We start from the raw sequence: 16,570 nt of genomic DNA on the forward strand, positions 1-16,570 counted from the left end.
TGAATTCACTGATGGCCAAAATGCTTACTGATGTGTTAACTGAAATTCAGAATATGCTCTGAATATTTCAGCATGCACAGGCGTACCATCAAAACCAATTTACGTCTACAATCTGTTGGAAAATGAGATGAAGCAGTGGTGAATCCTAGGCCGCTGTTCCACTCGATTGGCACGATTTACAAGTAGAATGACTGCTTTTGGTTAGTAGTGACCCCTGGTGGCTAATAGTTATAAGCTGCAAATGGTAAAGTGAGCTGATTATATATATATATATTTATATAAATATATATATTGATGAATAGAAAGATAGCTAGATAGACAGATCGATAGATATTTATTTCAATGAAATAATTTCTTCATAAAACTAATTGTTTTTGGCTAGGAATTTCTGTATTGTAATAATTTAGGAAAAAAGATTACTTGTCCTAACCAAAAGCAGCAATTCTGCCTATTACAATACTGAGAATTGATCGAGGGCATGCCTTAACCCCAGGGAGGTGAGCACTGTTTAACTGAAGCCAATAAGTCCTCGTTAGTATAGTGGTCAGTATCCCCGCCTGTCACGCGGGAGACCGGGGTTCAATTCCCCGACGGGGAGGAGATTCCTTTTATTCACACAATTAAATAAAATGATGTACTTTCTAACATTGTAAAATATATCTGTCATTATCCTTGCCTATTCCGATTGAGAAAAAAGGTTGAATTCACTGATGGCCAAAATGCTTACTGATGTGTTAACTGAAATTCAGAATATGCTCTGAATATTTCAGCATGCACAGGCGTACCATCAAAACCAATTTACGTCTACAATCTGTTGGAAAATGAGATGAAGCAGTGGTGAATCCTAGGCCGCTGTTCCACTCGATTGGCACGATTTACAAGTAGAATGACTGCTTTTGGTTAGTAGTGACCCCTGGTGGCTAATAGTTATAAGCTGCAAATGGTAAAGTGAGCTGATTATATATATATATATATATATAAATATATATATTGATGAATAGAAAGATAGCTAGATAGACAGATCGATAGATATTTATTTCAATGAAATAATTTCTTCATAAAACTAATTGTTTTTGGCTAGGAATTTCTGTATTGTAATAATTTAGGAAAAAAGATTACTTGTCCTAACCAAAAGCAGCAATTCTGCCTATTACAATACTGAGAATTGATCGAGGGCATGCCTTAACCCCAGGGAGGTGAGCACTGTTTAACTGAAGCCAATAAGTCCTCGTTAGTATAGTGGTCAGTATCCCCGCCTGTCACGCGGGAGACCGGGGTTCAATTCCCCGACGGGGAGGAGATTCCTTTTATTCACACAATTAAATAAAATGATGTACTTTCTAACATTGTAAAATATATCTGTCATTATCCTTGCCTATTCCGATTGAGAAAAAAGGTTGAATTCACTGATGGCCAAAATGCTTACTGATGTGTTAACTGAAATTCAGAATATGCTCTGAATATTTCAGCATGCACAGGCGTACCATCAAAACCAATTTACGTCTACAATCTGTTGGAAAATGAGATGAAGCAGTGGTGAATCCTAGGCCGCTGTTCCACTCGATTGGCACGATTTACAAGTAGAATGACTGCTTTTGGTTAGTAGTGACCCCTGGTGGCTAATAGTTATAAGCTGCAAATGGTAAAGTGAGCTGATTATATATATATATATATATATATAAATATATATATTGATGAATAGAAAGATAGCTAGATAGACAGATCGATAGATATTTATTTCAATGAAATAATTTCTTCATAAAACTAATTGTTTTTGGCTAGGAATTTCTGTATTGTAATAATTTAGGAAAAAAGATTACTTGTCCTAACCAAAAGCAGCAATTCTGCCTATTACAATACTGAGAATTGATCGAGGGCATGCCTTAACCCCAGGGAGGTGAGCACTGTTTAACTGAAGCCAATAAGTCCTCGTTAGTATAGTGGTCAGTATCCCCGCCTGTCACGTGGGAGACCGGGGTTCAATTCCCCGACGGGGAGGAGATTCCTTTTATTCACACAATTAAATAAAATGATGTACTTTCTAACATTGTAAAATATATCTGTCATTATCCTTGCCTATTCCGATTGAGAAAAAAGGTTGAATTCACTGATGGCCAAAATGCTTACTGATGTGTTAACTGAAATTCAGAATATGCTCTGAATATTTCAGCATGCACAGGCGTACCATCAAAACCAATTTACGTCTACAATCTGTTGGAAAATGAGATGAAGCAGTGGTGAATCCTAGGCCGCTGTTCCACTCGATTGGCACGATTTACAAGTAGAATGACTGCTTTTGGTTAGTAGTGACCCCTGGTGGCTAATAGTTATAAGCTGCAAATGGTAAAGTGAGCTGATTATATATATATATATTTATATAAATATATATATTGATGAATAGAAAGATAGCTAGATAGACAGATCGATAGATATTTATTTCAATGAAATAATTTCTTCATAAAACTAATTGTTTTTGGCTAGGAATTTCTGTATTGTAATAATTTAGGAAAAAAGATTACTTGTCCTAACCAAAAGCAGCAATTCTGCCTATTACAATACTGAGAATTGATCGAGGGCATGCCTTAACCCCAGGGAGGTGAGCACTGTTTAACTGAAGCCAATAAGTCCTCGTTAGTATAGTGGTCAGTATCCCCGCCTGTCACGCGGGAGACCGGGGTTCAATTCCCCGACGGGGAGGAGATTCCTTTTATTCACACAATTAAATAAAATGATGTACTTTCTAACATTGTAAAATATATCTGTCATTATCCTTGCCTATTCCGATTGAGAAAAAAGGTTGAATTCACTGATGGCCAAAATGCTTACTGATGTGTTAACTGAAATTCAGAATATGCTCTGAATATTTCAGCATGCACAGGCGTACCATCAAAACCAATTTACGTCTACAATCTGTTGGAAAATGAGATGAAGCAGTGGTGAATCCTAGGCCGCTGTTCCACTCGATTGGCACGATTTACAAGTAGAATGACTGCTTTTGGTTAGTAGTGACCCCTGGTGGCTAATAGTTATAAGCTGCAAATGGTAAAGTGAGCTGATTATATATATATATATTTATATAAATATATATATTGATGAATAGAAAGATAGCTAGATAGACAGATCGATAGATATTTATTTCAATGAAATAATTTCTTCATAAAACTAATTGTTTTTGGCTAGGAATTTCTGTATTGTAATAATTTAGGAAAAAAGATTACTTGTCCTAACCAAAAGCAGCAATTCTGCCTATTACAATACTGAGAATTGATCGAGGGCATGCCTTAACCCCAGGGAGGTGAGCACTGTTTAACTGAAGCCAATAAGTCCTCGTTAGTATAGTGGTCAGTATCCCCGCCTGTCACGCGGGAGACCGGGGTTCAATTCCCCGACGGGGAGGAGATTCCTTTTATTCACACAATTAAATAAAATGATGTACTTTCTAACATTGTAAAATATATCTGTCATTATCCTTGCCTATTCCGATTGAGAAAAAAGGTTGAATTCACTGATGGCCAAAATGCTTACTGATGTGTTAACTGAAATTCAGAATATGCTCTGAATATTTCAGCATGCACAGGCGTACCATCAAAACCAATTTACGTCTACAATCTGTTGGAAAATGAGATGAAGCAGTGGTGAATCCTAGGCCGCTGTTCCACTCGATTGGCACGATTTACAAGTAGAATGACTGCTTTTGGTTAGTAGTGACCCCTGGTGGCTAATAGTTATAAGCTGCAAATGGTAAAGTGAGCTGATTATATATATATATATATATTGATGAATAGAAAGATAGCTAGATAGACAGATCGATAGATATTTATTTCAATGAAATAATTTCTTCATAAAACTAATTGTTTTTGGCTAGGAATTTCTGTATTGTAATAATTTAGGAAAAAAGATTACTTGTCCTAACCAAAAGCAGCAATTCTGCCTATTACAATACTGAGAATTGATCGAGGGCATGCCTTAACCCCAGGGAGGTGAGCACTGTTTAACTGAAGCCAATAAGTCCTCGTTAGTATAGTGGTCAGTATCCCCGCCTGTCACGCGGGAGACCGGGGTTCAATTCCCAGACGGGGAGGAGATTCCTTTTATTCACACAATTAAATAAAATGATGTACTTTCTAACATTGTAAAATATATCTGTCATTATCCTTGCCTATTCCGATTGAGAAAAAAGGTTGAATTCACTGATGGCCAAAATGCTTACTGATGTGTTAACTGAAATTCAGAATATGCTCTGAATATTTCAGCATGCACAGGCGTACCATCAAAACCAATTTACGTCTACAATCTGTTGGAAAATGAGATGAAGCAGTGGTGAATCCTAGGCCGCTGTTCCACTCGATTGGCACGATTTACAAGTAGAATGACTGCTTTTGGTTAGTAGTGACCCCTGGTGGCTAATAGTTATAAGCTGCAAATGGTAAAGTGAGCTGATTATATATATATATATATATATAAATATATATATTGATGAATAGAAAGATAGCTAGATAGACAGATCGATAGATATTTATTTCAATGAAATAATTTCTTCATAAAACTAATTGTTTTTGGCTAGGAATTTCTGTATTGTAATAATTTAGGAAAAAAGATTACTTGTCCTAACCAAAAGCAGCAATTCTGCCTATTACAATACTGAGAATTGATCGAGGGCATGCCTTAACCCCAGGGAGGTGAGCACTGTTTAACTGAAGCCAATAAGTCCTCGTTAGTATAGTGGTCAGTATCCCCGCCTGTCACGCGGGAGACCGGGGTTCAATTCCCCGACGGGGAGGAGATTCCTTTTATTCACACAATTAAATAAAATGATGTACTTTCTAACATTGTAAAATATATCTGTCATTATCCTTGCCTATTCCGATTGAGAAAAAAGGTTGAATTCACTGATGGCCAAAATGCTTACTGATGTGTTAACTGAAATTCAGAATATGCTCTGAATATTTCAGCATGCACAGGCGTACCATCAAAACCAATTTACGTCTACAATCTGTTGGAAAATGAGATGAAGCAGTGGTGAATCCTAGGCCGCTGTTCCACTCGATTGGCACGATTTACAAGTAGAATGACTGCTTTTGGTTAGTAGTGACCCCTGGTGGCTAATAGTTATAAGCTGCAAATGGTAAAGTGAGCTGATTATATATATATATATTTATATAAATATATATATTGATGAATAGAAAGATAGCTAGATAGACAGATCGATAGATATTTATTTCAATGAAATAATTTCTTCATAAAACTAATTGTTTTTGGCTAGGAATTTCTGTATTGTAATAATTTAGGAAAAAAGATTACTTGTCCTAACCAAAAGCAGCAATTCTGCCTATTACAATACTGAGAATTGATCGAGGGCATGCCTTAACCCCAGGGAGGTGAGCACTGTTTAACTGAAGCCAATAAGTCCTCGTTAGTATAGTGGTCAGTATCCCCGCCTGTCACGCGGGAGACCGGGGTTCAATTCCCCGACGGGGAGGAGATTCCTTTTATTCACACAATTAAATAAAATGATGTACTTTCTAACATTGTAAAATATATCTGTCATTATCCTTGCCTATTCCGATTGAGAAAAAAGGTTGAATTCACTGATGGCCAAAATGCTTACTGATGTGTTAACTGAAATTCAGAATATGCTCTGAATATTTCAGCATGCACAGGCGTACCATCAAAACCAATTTACGTCTACAATCTGTTGGAAAATGAGATGAAGCAGTGGTGAATCCTAGGCCGCTGTTCCACTCGATTGGCACGATTTACAAGTAGAATGACTGCTTTTGGTTAGTAGTGACCCCTGGTGGCTAATAGTTATAAGCTGCAAATGGTAAAGTGAGCTGATTATATATATATATATTTATATAAATATATATATTGATGAATAGAAAGATAGCTAGATAGACAGATCGATAGATATTTATTTCAATGAAATAATTTCTTCATAAAACTAATTGTTTTTGGCTAGGAATTTCTGTATTGTAATAATTTAGGAAAAAAGATTACTTGTCCTAACCAAAAGCAGCAATTCTGCCTATTACAATACTGAGAATTGATCGAGGGCATGCCTTAACCCCAGGGAGGTGAGCACTGTTTAACTGAAGCCAATAAGTCCTCGTTAGTATAGTGGTCAGTATCCCCGCCTGTCACGCGGGAGACCGGGGTTCAATTCCCCGACGGGGAGGAGATTCCTTTTATTCACACAATTAAATAAAATGATGTACTTTCTAACATTGTAAAATATATCTGTCATTATCCTTGCCTATTCCGATTGAGAAAAAAGGTTGAATTCACTGATGGCCAAAATGCTTACTGATGTGTTAACTGAAATTCAGAATATGCTCTGAATATTTCAGCATGCACAGGCGTACCATCAAAACCAATTTACGTCTACAATCTGTTGGAAAATGAGATGAAGCAGTGGTGAATCCTAGGCCGCTGTTCCACTCGATTGGCACGATTTACAAGTAGAATGACTGCTTTTGGTTAGTAGTGACCCCTGGTGGCTAATAGTTATAAGCTGCAAATGGTAAAGTGAGCTGATTATATAAATATATATATTGATGAATAGAAAGATAGCTAGATAGACAGATCGATAGATATTTATTTCAATGAAATAATTTCTTCATAAAACTAATTGTTTTTGGCTAGGAATTTCTGTATTGTAATAATTTAGGAAAAAAGATTACTTGTCCTAACCAAAAGCAGCAATTCTGCCTATTACAATACTGAGAATTGATCGAGGGCATGCCTTAACCCCAGGGAGGTGAGCACTGTTTAACTGAAGCCAATAAGTCCTCGTTAGTATAGTGGTCAGTATCCCCGCCTGTCACGCGGGAGACCGGGGTTCAATTCCCCGACGGGGAGGAGATTCCTTTTATTCACACAATTAAATAAAATGATGTACTTTCTAACATTGTAAAATATATCTGTCATTATCCTTGCCTATTCCGATTGAGAAAAAAGGTTGAATTCACTGATGGCCAAAATGCTTACTGATGTGTTAACTGAAATTCAGAATATGCTCTGAATATTTCAGCATGCACAGGCGTACCATCAAAACCAATTTACGTCTACAATCTGTTGGAAAATGAGATGAAGCAGTGGTGAATCCTAGGCCGCTGTTCCACTCGATTGGCACGATTTACAAGTAGAATGACTGCTTTTGGTTAGTAGTGACCCCTGGTGGCTAATAGTTATAAGCTGCAAATGGTAAAGTGAGCTGATTATATATATATATATATATATAAATATATATATTGATGAATAGAAAGATAGCTAGATAGACAGATCGATAGATATTTATTTCAATGAAATAATTTCTTCATAAAACTAATTGTTTTTGGCTAGGAATTTCTGTATTGTAATAATTTAGGAAAAAAGATTACTTGTCCTAACCAAAAGCAGCAATTCTGCCTATTACAATACTGAGAATTGATCGAGGGCATGCCTTAACCCCAGGGAGGTGAGCACTGTTTAACTGAAGCCAATAAGTCCTCGTTAGTATAGTGGTCAGTATCCCCGCCTGTCACGCGGGAGACCGGGGTTCAATTTCCCGACGGGGAGGAGATTCCTTTTATTCACACAATTAAATAAAATGATGTACTTTCTAACATTGTAAAATATATCTGTCATTATCCTTGCCTATTCCGATTGAGAAAAAAGGTTGAATTCACTGATGGCCAAAATGCTTACTGATGTGTTAACTGAAATTCAGAATATGCTCTGAATATTTCAGCATGCACAGGCGTACCATCAAAACCAATTTACGTCTACAATCTGTTGGAAAATGAGATGAAGCAGTGGTGAATCCTAGGCCGCTGTTCCACTCGATTGGCACGATTTACAAGTAGAATGACTGCTTTTGGTTAGTAGTGACCCCTGGTGGCTAATAGTTATAAGCTGCAAATGGTAAAGTGAGCTGATTATATATATATATATATATATAAATATATATATTGATGAATAGAAAGATAGCTAGATAGACAGATCGATAGATATTTATTTCAATGAAATAATTTCTTCATAAAACTAATTGTTTTTGGCTAGGAATTTCTGTATTGTAATAATTTAGGAAAAAAGATTACTTGTCCTAACCAAAAGCAGCAATTCTGCCTATTACAATACTGAGAATTGATCGAGGGCATGCCTTAACCCCAGGGAGGTGAGCACTGTTTAACTGAAGCCAATAAGTCCTCGTTAGTATAGTGGTCAGTATCCCCGCCTGTCACGCGGGAGACCGGGGTTCAATTCCCCGACGGGGAGGAGATTCCTTTTATTCACACAATTAAATAAAATGATGTACTTTCTAACATTGTAAAATATATCTGTCATTATCCTTGCCTATTCCGATTGAGAAAAAAGGTTGAATTCACTGATGGCCAAAATGCTTACTGATGTGTTAACTGAAATTCAGAATATGCTCTGAATATTTCAGCATGCACAGGCGTACCATCAAAACCAATTTACGTCTACAATCTGTTGGAAAATGAGATGAAGCAGTGGTGAATCCTAGGCCGCTGTTCCACTCGATTGGCACGATTTACAAGTAGAATGACTGCTTTTGGTTAGTAGTGACCCCTGGTGGCTAATAGTTATAAGCTGCAAATGGTAAAGTGAGCTGATTATATATATATATATATATATAAATATATATATTGATGAATAGAAAGATAGCTAGATAGACAGATCGATAGATATTTATTTCAATGAAATAATTTCTTCATAAAACTAATTGTTTTTGGCTAGGAATTTCTGTATTGTAATAATTTAGGAAAAAAGATTACTTGTCCTAACCAAAAGCAGCAATTCTGCCTATTACAATACTGAGAATTGATCGAGGGCATGCCTTAACCCCAGGGAGATGAGCACTGTTTAACTGAAGCCAATAAGTCCTCGTTAGTATAGTGGTCAGTATCCCCGCCTGTCACGCGGGAGACCGGGGTTCAATTCCCCGACGGGGAGGAGATTCCTTTTATTCACACAATTAAATAAAATGATGTACTTTCTAACATTGTAAAATATATCTGTCATTATCCTTGCCTATTCCGATTGAGAAAAAAGGTTGAATTCACTGATGGCCAAAATGCTTACTGATGTGTTAACTGAAATTCAGAATATGCTCTGAATATTTCAGCATGCACAGGCGTACCATCAAAACCAATTTACGTCTACAATCTGTTGGAAAATGAGATGAAGCAGTGGTGAATCCTAGGCCGCTGTTCCACTCGATTGGCACGATTTACAAGTAGAATGACTGCTTTTGGTTAGTAGTGACCCCTGGTGGCTAATAGTTATAAGCTGCAAATGGTAAAGTGAGCTGATTATATATATATATATATATATAAATATATATATTGATGAATAGAAAGATAGCTAGATAGACAGATCGATAGATATTTATTTCAATGAAATAATTTCTTCATAAAACTAATTGTTTTTGGCTAGGAATTTCTGTATTGTAATAATTTAGGAAAAAAGATTACTTGTCCTAACCAAAAGCAGCAATTCTGCCTATTACAATACTGAGAATTGATCGAGGGCATGCCTTAACCCCAGGGAGGTGAGCACTGTTTAACTGAAGCCAATAAGTCCTCGTTAGTATAGTGGTCAGTATCCCCGCCTGTCACGCGGGAGACCGGGGTTCAATTTCCCGACGGGGAGGAGATTCCTTTTATTCACACAATTAAATAAAATGATGTACTTTCTAACATTGTAAAATATATCTGTCATTATCCTTGCCTATTCCGATTGAGAAAAAAGGTTGAATTCACTGATGGCCAAAATGCTTACTGATGTGTTAACTGAAATTCAGAATATGCTCTGAATATTTCAGCATGCACAGGCGTACCATCAAAACCAATTTACGTCTACAATCTGTTGGAAAATGAGATGAAGCAGTGGTGAATCCTAGGCCGCTGTTCCACTCGATTGGCACGATTTACAAGTAGAATGACTGCTTTTGGTTAGTAGTGACCCCTGGTGGCTAATAGTTATAAGCTGCAAATGGTAAAGTGAGCTGATTATATATATATATATATATATAAATATATATATTGATGAATAGAAAGATAGCTAGATAGACAGATCGATAGATATTTATTTCAATGAAATAATTTCTTCATAAAACTAATTGTTTTTGGCTAGGAATTTCTGTATTGTAATAATTTAGGAAAAAAGATTACTTGTCCTAACCAAAAGCAGCAATTCTGCCTATTACAATACTGAGAATTGATCGAGGGCATGCCTTAACCCCAGGGAGATGAGCACTGTTTAACTGAAGCCAATAAGTCCTCGTTAGTATAGTGGTCAGTATCCCCGCCTGTCACGCGGGAGACCGGGGTTCAATTCCCCGACGGGGAGGAGATTCCTTTTATTCACACAATTAAATAAAATGATGTACTTTCTAACATTGTAAAATATATCTGTCATTATCCTTGCCTATTCCGATTGAGAAAAAAGGTTGAATTCACTGATGGCCAAAATGCTTACTGATGTGTTAACTGAAATTCAGAATATGCTCTGAATATTTCAGCATGCACAGGCGTACCATCAAAACCAATTTACGTCTACAATCTGTTGGAAAATGAGATGAAGCAGTGGTGAATCCTAGGCCGCTGTTCCACTCGATTGGCACGATTTACAAGTAGAATGACTGCTTTTGGTTAGTAGTGACCCCTGGTGGCTAATAGTTATAAGCTGCAAATGGTAAAGTGAGCTGATTATATATATATATAAATATATATATTGATGAATAGAAAGATAGCTAGATAGACAGATCGATAGATATTTATTTCAATGAAATAATTTCTTCATAAAACTAATTGTTTTTGGCTAGGAATTTCTGTATTGTAATAATTTAGGAAAAAAGATTACTTGTCCTAACCAAAAGCAGCAATTCTGCCTATTACAATACTGAGAATTGATCGAGGGCATGCCTTAACCCCAGGGAGGTGAGCACTGTTTAACTGAAGCCAATAAGTCCTCGTTAGTATAGTGGTCAGTATCCCCGCCTGTCACGCGGGAGACCGGGGTTCAATTCCCCGACGGGGAGGAGATTCCTTTTATTCACACAATTAAATAAAATGATGTACTTTCTAACATTGTAAAATATATCTGTCATTATCCTTGCCTATTCCGATTGAGAAAAAAGGTTGAATTCACTGATGGCCAAAATGCTTACTGATGTGTTAACTGAAATTCAGAATATGCTCTGAATATTTCAGCATGCACAGGCGTACCATCAAAACCAATTTACGTCTACAATCTGTTGGAAAATGAGATGAAGCAGTGGTGAATCCTAGGCCGCTGTTCCACTCGATTGGCACGATTTACAAGTAGAATGACTGCTTTTGGTTAGTAGTGACCCCTGGTGGCTAATAGTTATAAGCTGCAAATGGTAAAGTGAGCTGATTATATATATATATATATATATAAATATATATATTGATGAATAGAAAGATAGCTAGATAGACAGATCGATAGATATTTATTTCAATGAAATAATTTCTTCATAAAACTAATTGTTTTTGGCTAGGAATTTCTGTATTGTAATAATTTAGGAAAAAAGATTACTTGTCCTAACCAAAAGCAGCAATTCTGCCTATTACAATACTGAGAATTGATCGAGGGCATGCCTTAACCCCAGGGAGGTGAGCACTGTTTAACTGAAGCCAATAAGTCCTCGTTAGTATAGTGGTCAGTATCCCCGCCTGTCACGCGGGAGACCGGGGTTCAATTCCCCGACGGGGAGGAGATTCCTTTTATTCACACAATTAAATAAAATGATGTACTTTCTAACATTGTAAAATATATCTGTCATTATCCTTGCCTATTCCGATTGAGAAAAAAGGTTGAATTCACTGATGGCCAAAATGCTTACTGATGTGTTAACTGAAATTCAGAATATGCTCTGAATATTTCAGCATGCACAGGCGTACCATCAAAACCAATTTACGTCTACAATCTGTTGGAAAATGAGATGAAGCAGTGGTGAATCCTAGGCCGCTGTTCCACTCGATTGGCACGATTTACAAGTAGAATGACTGCTTTTGGTTAGTAGTGACCCCTGGTGGCTAATAGTTATAAGCTGCAAATGGTAAAGTGAGCTGATTATATATATATATATATATATATAAATATATATATTGATGAATAGAAAGATAGCTAGATAGACAGATCGATAGATATTTATTTCAATGAAATAATTTCTTCATAAAACTAATTGTTTTTGGCTAGGAATTTCTGTATTGTAATAATTTAGGAAAAAAGATTACTTGTCCTAACCAAAAGCAGCAATTCTGCCTATTACAATACTGAGAATTGATCGAGGGCATGCCTTAACCCCAGGGAGGTGAGCACTGTTTAACTGAAGCCAATAAGTCCTCGTTAGTATAGTGGTCAGTATCCCCGCCTGTCACGTGGGAGACCGGGGTTCAATTCCCCGACGGGGAGGAGATTCCTTTTATTCACACAATTAAATAAAATGATGTACTTTCTAACATTGTAAAATATATCTGTCATTATCCTTGCCTATTCCGATTGAGAAAAAAGGTTGAATTCACTGATGGCCAAAATGCTTACTGATGTGTTAACTGAAATTCAGAATATGCTCTGAATATTTCAGCATGCACAGGCGTACCATCAAAACCAATTTACGTCTACAATCTGTTGGAAAATGAGATGAAGCAGTGGTGAATCCTAGGCCGCTGTTCCACTCGATTGGCACGATTTACAAGTAGAATGACTGCTTTTGGTTAGTAGTGACCCCTGGTGGCTAATAGTTATAAGCTGCAAATGGTAAAGTGAGCTGATTATATATATATATATATATATAAATATATATATTGATGAATAGAAAGATAGCTAGATAGACAGATCGATAGATATTTATTTCAATGAAATAATTTCTTCATAAAACTAATTGTTTTTGGCTAGGAATTTCTGTATTGTAATAATTTAGGAAAAAAGATTACTTGTCCTAACCAAAAGCAGCAATTCTGCCTATTACAATACTGAGAATTGATCGAGGGCATGCCTTAACCCCAGGGAGATGAGCACTGTTTAACTGAAGCCAATAAGTCCTCGTTAGTATAGTGGTCAGTATCCCCGCCTGTCACGCGGGAGACCGGGGTTCAATTCCCCGACGGGGAGGAGATTCCTTTTATTCACACAATTAAATAAAATGATGTACTTTCTAACATTGTAAAATATATCTGTCATTATCCTTGCCTATTCCAATTGAGAAAAAAGGTTGAATTCACTGATGGCCAAAATGCTTACTGATGTGTTAACTGAAATTCAGAATATGCTCTGAATATTTCAGCATGCACAGGCGTACCATCAAAACCAATTTACGTCTACAATCTGTTGGAAAATGAGATGAAGCAGTGGTGAATCCTAGGCCGCTGTTCCACTCGATTGGCACGATTTACAAGTAGAATGACTGCTTTTGGTTAGTAGTGACCCCTGGTGGCTAATAGTTATAAGCTGCAAATGGTAAAGTGAGCTGATTATATATATATATATATATATAAATATATATATTGATGAATAGAAAGATAGCTAGATAGACAGATCGATAGATATTTATTTCAATGAAATAATTTCTTCATAAAACTAATTGTTTTTGGCTAGGAATTTCTGTATTGTAATAATTTAGGAAAAAAGATTACTTGTCCTAACCAAAAGCAGCAATTCTGCCTATTACAATACTGAGAATTGATCGAGGGCATGCCTTAACCCCAGGGAGGTGAGCACTGTTTAACTGAAGCCAATAAGTCCTCGTTAGTATAGTGGTCAGTATCCCCGCCTGTCACGCGGGAGACCGGGGTTCAATTTCCCGACGGGGAGGAGATTCCTTTTATTCACACAATTAAATAAAATGATGTACTTTCTAACATTGTAAAATATATCTGTCATTATCCTTGCCTATTCCGATTGAGAAAAAAGGTTGAATTCACTGATGGCCAAAATGCTTACTGATGTGTTAACTGAAATTCAGAATATGCTCTGAATATTTCAGCATGCACAGGCGTACCATCAAAACCAATTTACGTCTACAATCTGTTGGAAAATGAGATGAAGCAGTGGTGAATCCTAGGCCGCTGTTCCACTCGATTGGCACGATTTACAAGTAGAATGACTGCTTTTGGTTAGTAGTGACCCCTGGTGGCTAATAGTTATAAGCTGCAAATGGTAAAGTGAGCTGATTATATATATATATATATATATAAATATATATATTGATGAATAGAAAGATAGCTAGATAGACAGATCGATAGATATTTATTTCAATGAAATAATTTCTTCATAAAACTAATTGTTTTTGGCTAGGAATTTCTGTATTGTAATAATTTAGGAAAAAAGATTACTTGTCCTAACCAAAAGCAGCAATTCTGCCTATTACAATACTGAGAATTGATCGAGGGCATGCCTTAACCCCAGGGAGATGAGCACTGTTTAACTGAAGCCAATAAGTCCTCGTTAGTATAGTGGTCAGTATCCCCGCCTGTCACGCGGGAGACCGGGGTTCAATTCCCCGACGGGGAGGAGATTCCTTTTATTCACACAATTAAATAAAATGATGTACTTTCTAACATTGTAAAATATATCTGTCATTATCCTTGCCTATTCCGATTGAGAAAAAAGGTTGAATTCACTGATGGCCAAAATGCTTACTGATGTGTTAACTGAAATTCAGAATATGCTCTGAATATTTCAGCATGCACAGGCGTACCATCAAAACCAATTTACGTCTACAATCTGTTGGAAAATGAGATGAAGCAGTGGTGAATCCTAGGCCGCTGTTCCACTCGATTGGCACGATTTACAAGTAGAATGACTGCTTTTGGTTAGTAGTGACCCCTGGTGGCTAATAGTTATAAGCTGCAAATGGTAAAGTGAGCTGATTATATATATATATAAATATATATATTGATGAATAGAAAGATAGCTAGATAGACAGATCGATAGATATTTATTTCAATGAAATAATTTCTTCATAAAACTAATTGTTTTTGGCTAGGAATTTCTGTATTGTAATAATTTAGGAAAAAAGATTACTTGTCCTAACCAAAAGCAGCAATTCTGCCTATTACAATACTGAGAATTGATCGAGGGCATGCCTTAACCCCAGGGAGGTGAGCACTGTTTAACTGAAGCCAATAAGTCCTCGTTAGTATAGTGGTCAGTATCCCCGCCTGTCACGCGGGAGACCGGGGTTCAATTCCCCGACGGGGAGGAGATTCCTTTTATTCACACAATTAAATAAAATGATGTACTTTCTAACATTGTAAAATATATCTGTCATTATCCTTGCCTATTCCGATTGAGAAAAAAGGTTGAATTCACTGATGGCCAAAATGCTTACTGATGTGTTAACTGAAATTCAGAATATGCTCTGAATATTTCAGCATGCACAGGCGTACCATCAAAACCAATTTACGTCTACAATCTGTTGGAAAATGAGATGAAGCAGTGGTGAATCCTAGGCCGCTGTTCCACTCGATTGGCACGATTTACAAGTAGAATGACTGCTTTTGGTTAGTAGTGACCCCTGGTGGCTAATAGTTATAAGCTGCAAATGGTAAAGTGAGCTGATTATATATATATATATATATATAAATATATATATTGATGAATAGAAAGATAGCTAGATAGACAGATCGATAGATATTTATTTCAATGAAATAATTTCTTCATAAAACTAATTGTTTTTGGCTAGGAATTTCTGTATTGTAATAATTTAGGAAAAAAGATTACTTGTCCTAACCAAAAGCAGCAATTCTGCCTATTACAATACTGAGAATTGATCGAGGGCATGCCTTAACCCCAGGGAGGTGAGCACTGTTTAACTGAAGCCAATAAGTCCTCGTTAGTATAGTGGTCAGTATCCCCGCCTGTCACGCGGGAGACCGGGGTTCAATTCCCCGACGGGGAGGAGATTCCTTTTATTCACACAATTAAATAAAATGATGTACTTTCTAACATTGTAAAATATATCTGTCATTATCCTTGCCTATTCCGATTGAGAAAAAAGGTTGAATTCACTGATGGCCAAAATGCTTACTGATGTGTTAACTGAAATTCAGAATATGCTCTGAATATTTCAGCATGCACAGGCGTACCATCAAAACCAATTTACGTCTACAATCTGTTGGAAAATGAGATGAAGCAGTGGTGAATCCTAGGCCGCTGTTCCACTCGATTGGCACGATTTACAAGTAGAATGACTGCTTTTGGTTAGTAGTGACCCCTGGTGGCTAATAGTTATAAGCTGCAAATGGTAAAGTGAGCTGATTATATATATATATATATATATATAAATATATATATTGATGAATAGAAAGATAGCTAGATAGACAGATCGATAGATATTTATTTCAATGAAATAATTTCTTCATAAAACTAATTGTTTTTGGCTAGGAATTTCTGTATTGTAATAATTTAGGAAAAAAGATTACTTGTCCTAACCAAAAGCAGCAATTCTGCCTATTACAATACTGAGAATTGATCGAGGGCATGCCTTAACCCCAGGGAGGTGAGCACTGTTTAACTGAAGCCAATAAGTCCTCGT

At 36.6% G+C, this 16,570-nt stretch overlaps 17 non-coding genes across 17 annotated transcripts; all 17 read left to right on the top strand.

The window, feature by feature from the left end:
• Positions 1–526: 526 nt before the first annotated feature.
• Positions 527–598, top strand: TRNAD-GUC (transfer RNA aspartic acid (anticodon GUC)). The gene has a single exon. It is a non-coding gene; the product is annotated as a tRNA-Asp (tRNA).
• A 627-nt stretch (positions 599–1,225) lies between these two features.
• On the top strand, positions 1,226–1,297 carry TRNAD-GUC (transfer RNA aspartic acid (anticodon GUC)). Its single transcript has one exon. It is a non-coding gene; the product is annotated as a tRNA-Asp (tRNA).
• A 1,328-nt stretch (positions 1,298–2,625) lies between these two features.
• On the top strand, positions 2,626–2,697 carry TRNAD-GUC (transfer RNA aspartic acid (anticodon GUC)). The gene has a single exon. It is a non-coding gene; the product is annotated as a tRNA-Asp (tRNA).
• Positions 2,698–3,324: 627 nt separating this feature from the next.
• Positions 3,325–3,396, top strand: TRNAD-GUC (transfer RNA aspartic acid (anticodon GUC)). The gene has a single exon. It is a non-coding gene; the product is annotated as a tRNA-Asp (tRNA).
• A 1,312-nt stretch (positions 3,397–4,708) lies between these two features.
• TRNAD-GUC (transfer RNA aspartic acid (anticodon GUC)) lies at positions 4,709–4,780 on the top strand. The gene has a single exon. It is a non-coding gene; the product is annotated as a tRNA-Asp (tRNA).
• A 627-nt stretch (positions 4,781–5,407) lies between these two features.
• On the top strand, positions 5,408–5,479 carry TRNAD-GUC (transfer RNA aspartic acid (anticodon GUC)). The gene has a single exon. It is a non-coding gene; the product is annotated as a tRNA-Asp (tRNA).
• A 627-nt stretch (positions 5,480–6,106) lies between these two features.
• TRNAD-GUC (transfer RNA aspartic acid (anticodon GUC)) lies at positions 6,107–6,178 on the top strand. Its single transcript has one exon. It is a non-coding gene; the product is annotated as a tRNA-Asp (tRNA).
• Positions 6,179–6,789: 611 nt separating this feature from the next.
• Positions 6,790–6,861, top strand: TRNAD-GUC (transfer RNA aspartic acid (anticodon GUC)). Its single transcript has one exon. It is a non-coding gene; the product is annotated as a tRNA-Asp (tRNA).
• A 1,326-nt stretch (positions 6,862–8,187) lies between these two features.
• On the top strand, positions 8,188–8,259 carry TRNAD-GUC (transfer RNA aspartic acid (anticodon GUC)). Its single transcript has one exon. It is a non-coding gene; the product is annotated as a tRNA-Asp (tRNA).
• A 627-nt stretch (positions 8,260–8,886) lies between these two features.
• Positions 8,887–8,958, top strand: TRNAD-GUC (transfer RNA aspartic acid (anticodon GUC)). The gene has a single exon. It is a non-coding gene; the product is annotated as a tRNA-Asp (tRNA).
• A 1,326-nt stretch (positions 8,959–10,284) lies between these two features.
• TRNAD-GUC (transfer RNA aspartic acid (anticodon GUC)) lies at positions 10,285–10,356 on the top strand. The gene has a single exon. It is a non-coding gene; the product is annotated as a tRNA-Asp (tRNA).
• A 619-nt stretch (positions 10,357–10,975) lies between these two features.
• Positions 10,976–11,047, top strand: TRNAD-GUC (transfer RNA aspartic acid (anticodon GUC)). Its single transcript has one exon. It is a non-coding gene; the product is annotated as a tRNA-Asp (tRNA).
• Positions 11,048–11,674: 627 nt separating this feature from the next.
• Positions 11,675–11,746, top strand: TRNAD-GUC (transfer RNA aspartic acid (anticodon GUC)). The gene has a single exon. It is a non-coding gene; the product is annotated as a tRNA-Asp (tRNA).
• A 1,328-nt stretch (positions 11,747–13,074) lies between these two features.
• On the top strand, positions 13,075–13,146 carry TRNAD-GUC (transfer RNA aspartic acid (anticodon GUC)). Its single transcript has one exon. It is a non-coding gene; the product is annotated as a tRNA-Asp (tRNA).
• A 1,326-nt stretch (positions 13,147–14,472) lies between these two features.
• On the top strand, positions 14,473–14,544 carry TRNAD-GUC (transfer RNA aspartic acid (anticodon GUC)). Its single transcript has one exon. It is a non-coding gene; the product is annotated as a tRNA-Asp (tRNA).
• Positions 14,545–15,163: 619 nt separating this feature from the next.
• On the top strand, positions 15,164–15,235 carry TRNAD-GUC (transfer RNA aspartic acid (anticodon GUC)). The gene has a single exon. It is a non-coding gene; the product is annotated as a tRNA-Asp (tRNA).
• A 627-nt stretch (positions 15,236–15,862) lies between these two features.
• Positions 15,863–15,934, top strand: TRNAD-GUC (transfer RNA aspartic acid (anticodon GUC)). Its single transcript has one exon. It is a non-coding gene; the product is annotated as a tRNA-Asp (tRNA).
• Positions 15,935–16,570: the final 636 nt, after the last annotated feature.

The sequence above is a fragment of the Lissotriton vulgaris genome, chromosome 1_1, assembly GCF_964263255.1.
Source record: "Lissotriton vulgaris chromosome 1_1, aLisVul1.2, whole genome shotgun sequence".
Classification (NCBI taxonomy): domain Eukaryota; kingdom Metazoa; phylum Chordata; class Amphibia; order Caudata; family Salamandridae; genus Lissotriton; species Lissotriton vulgaris.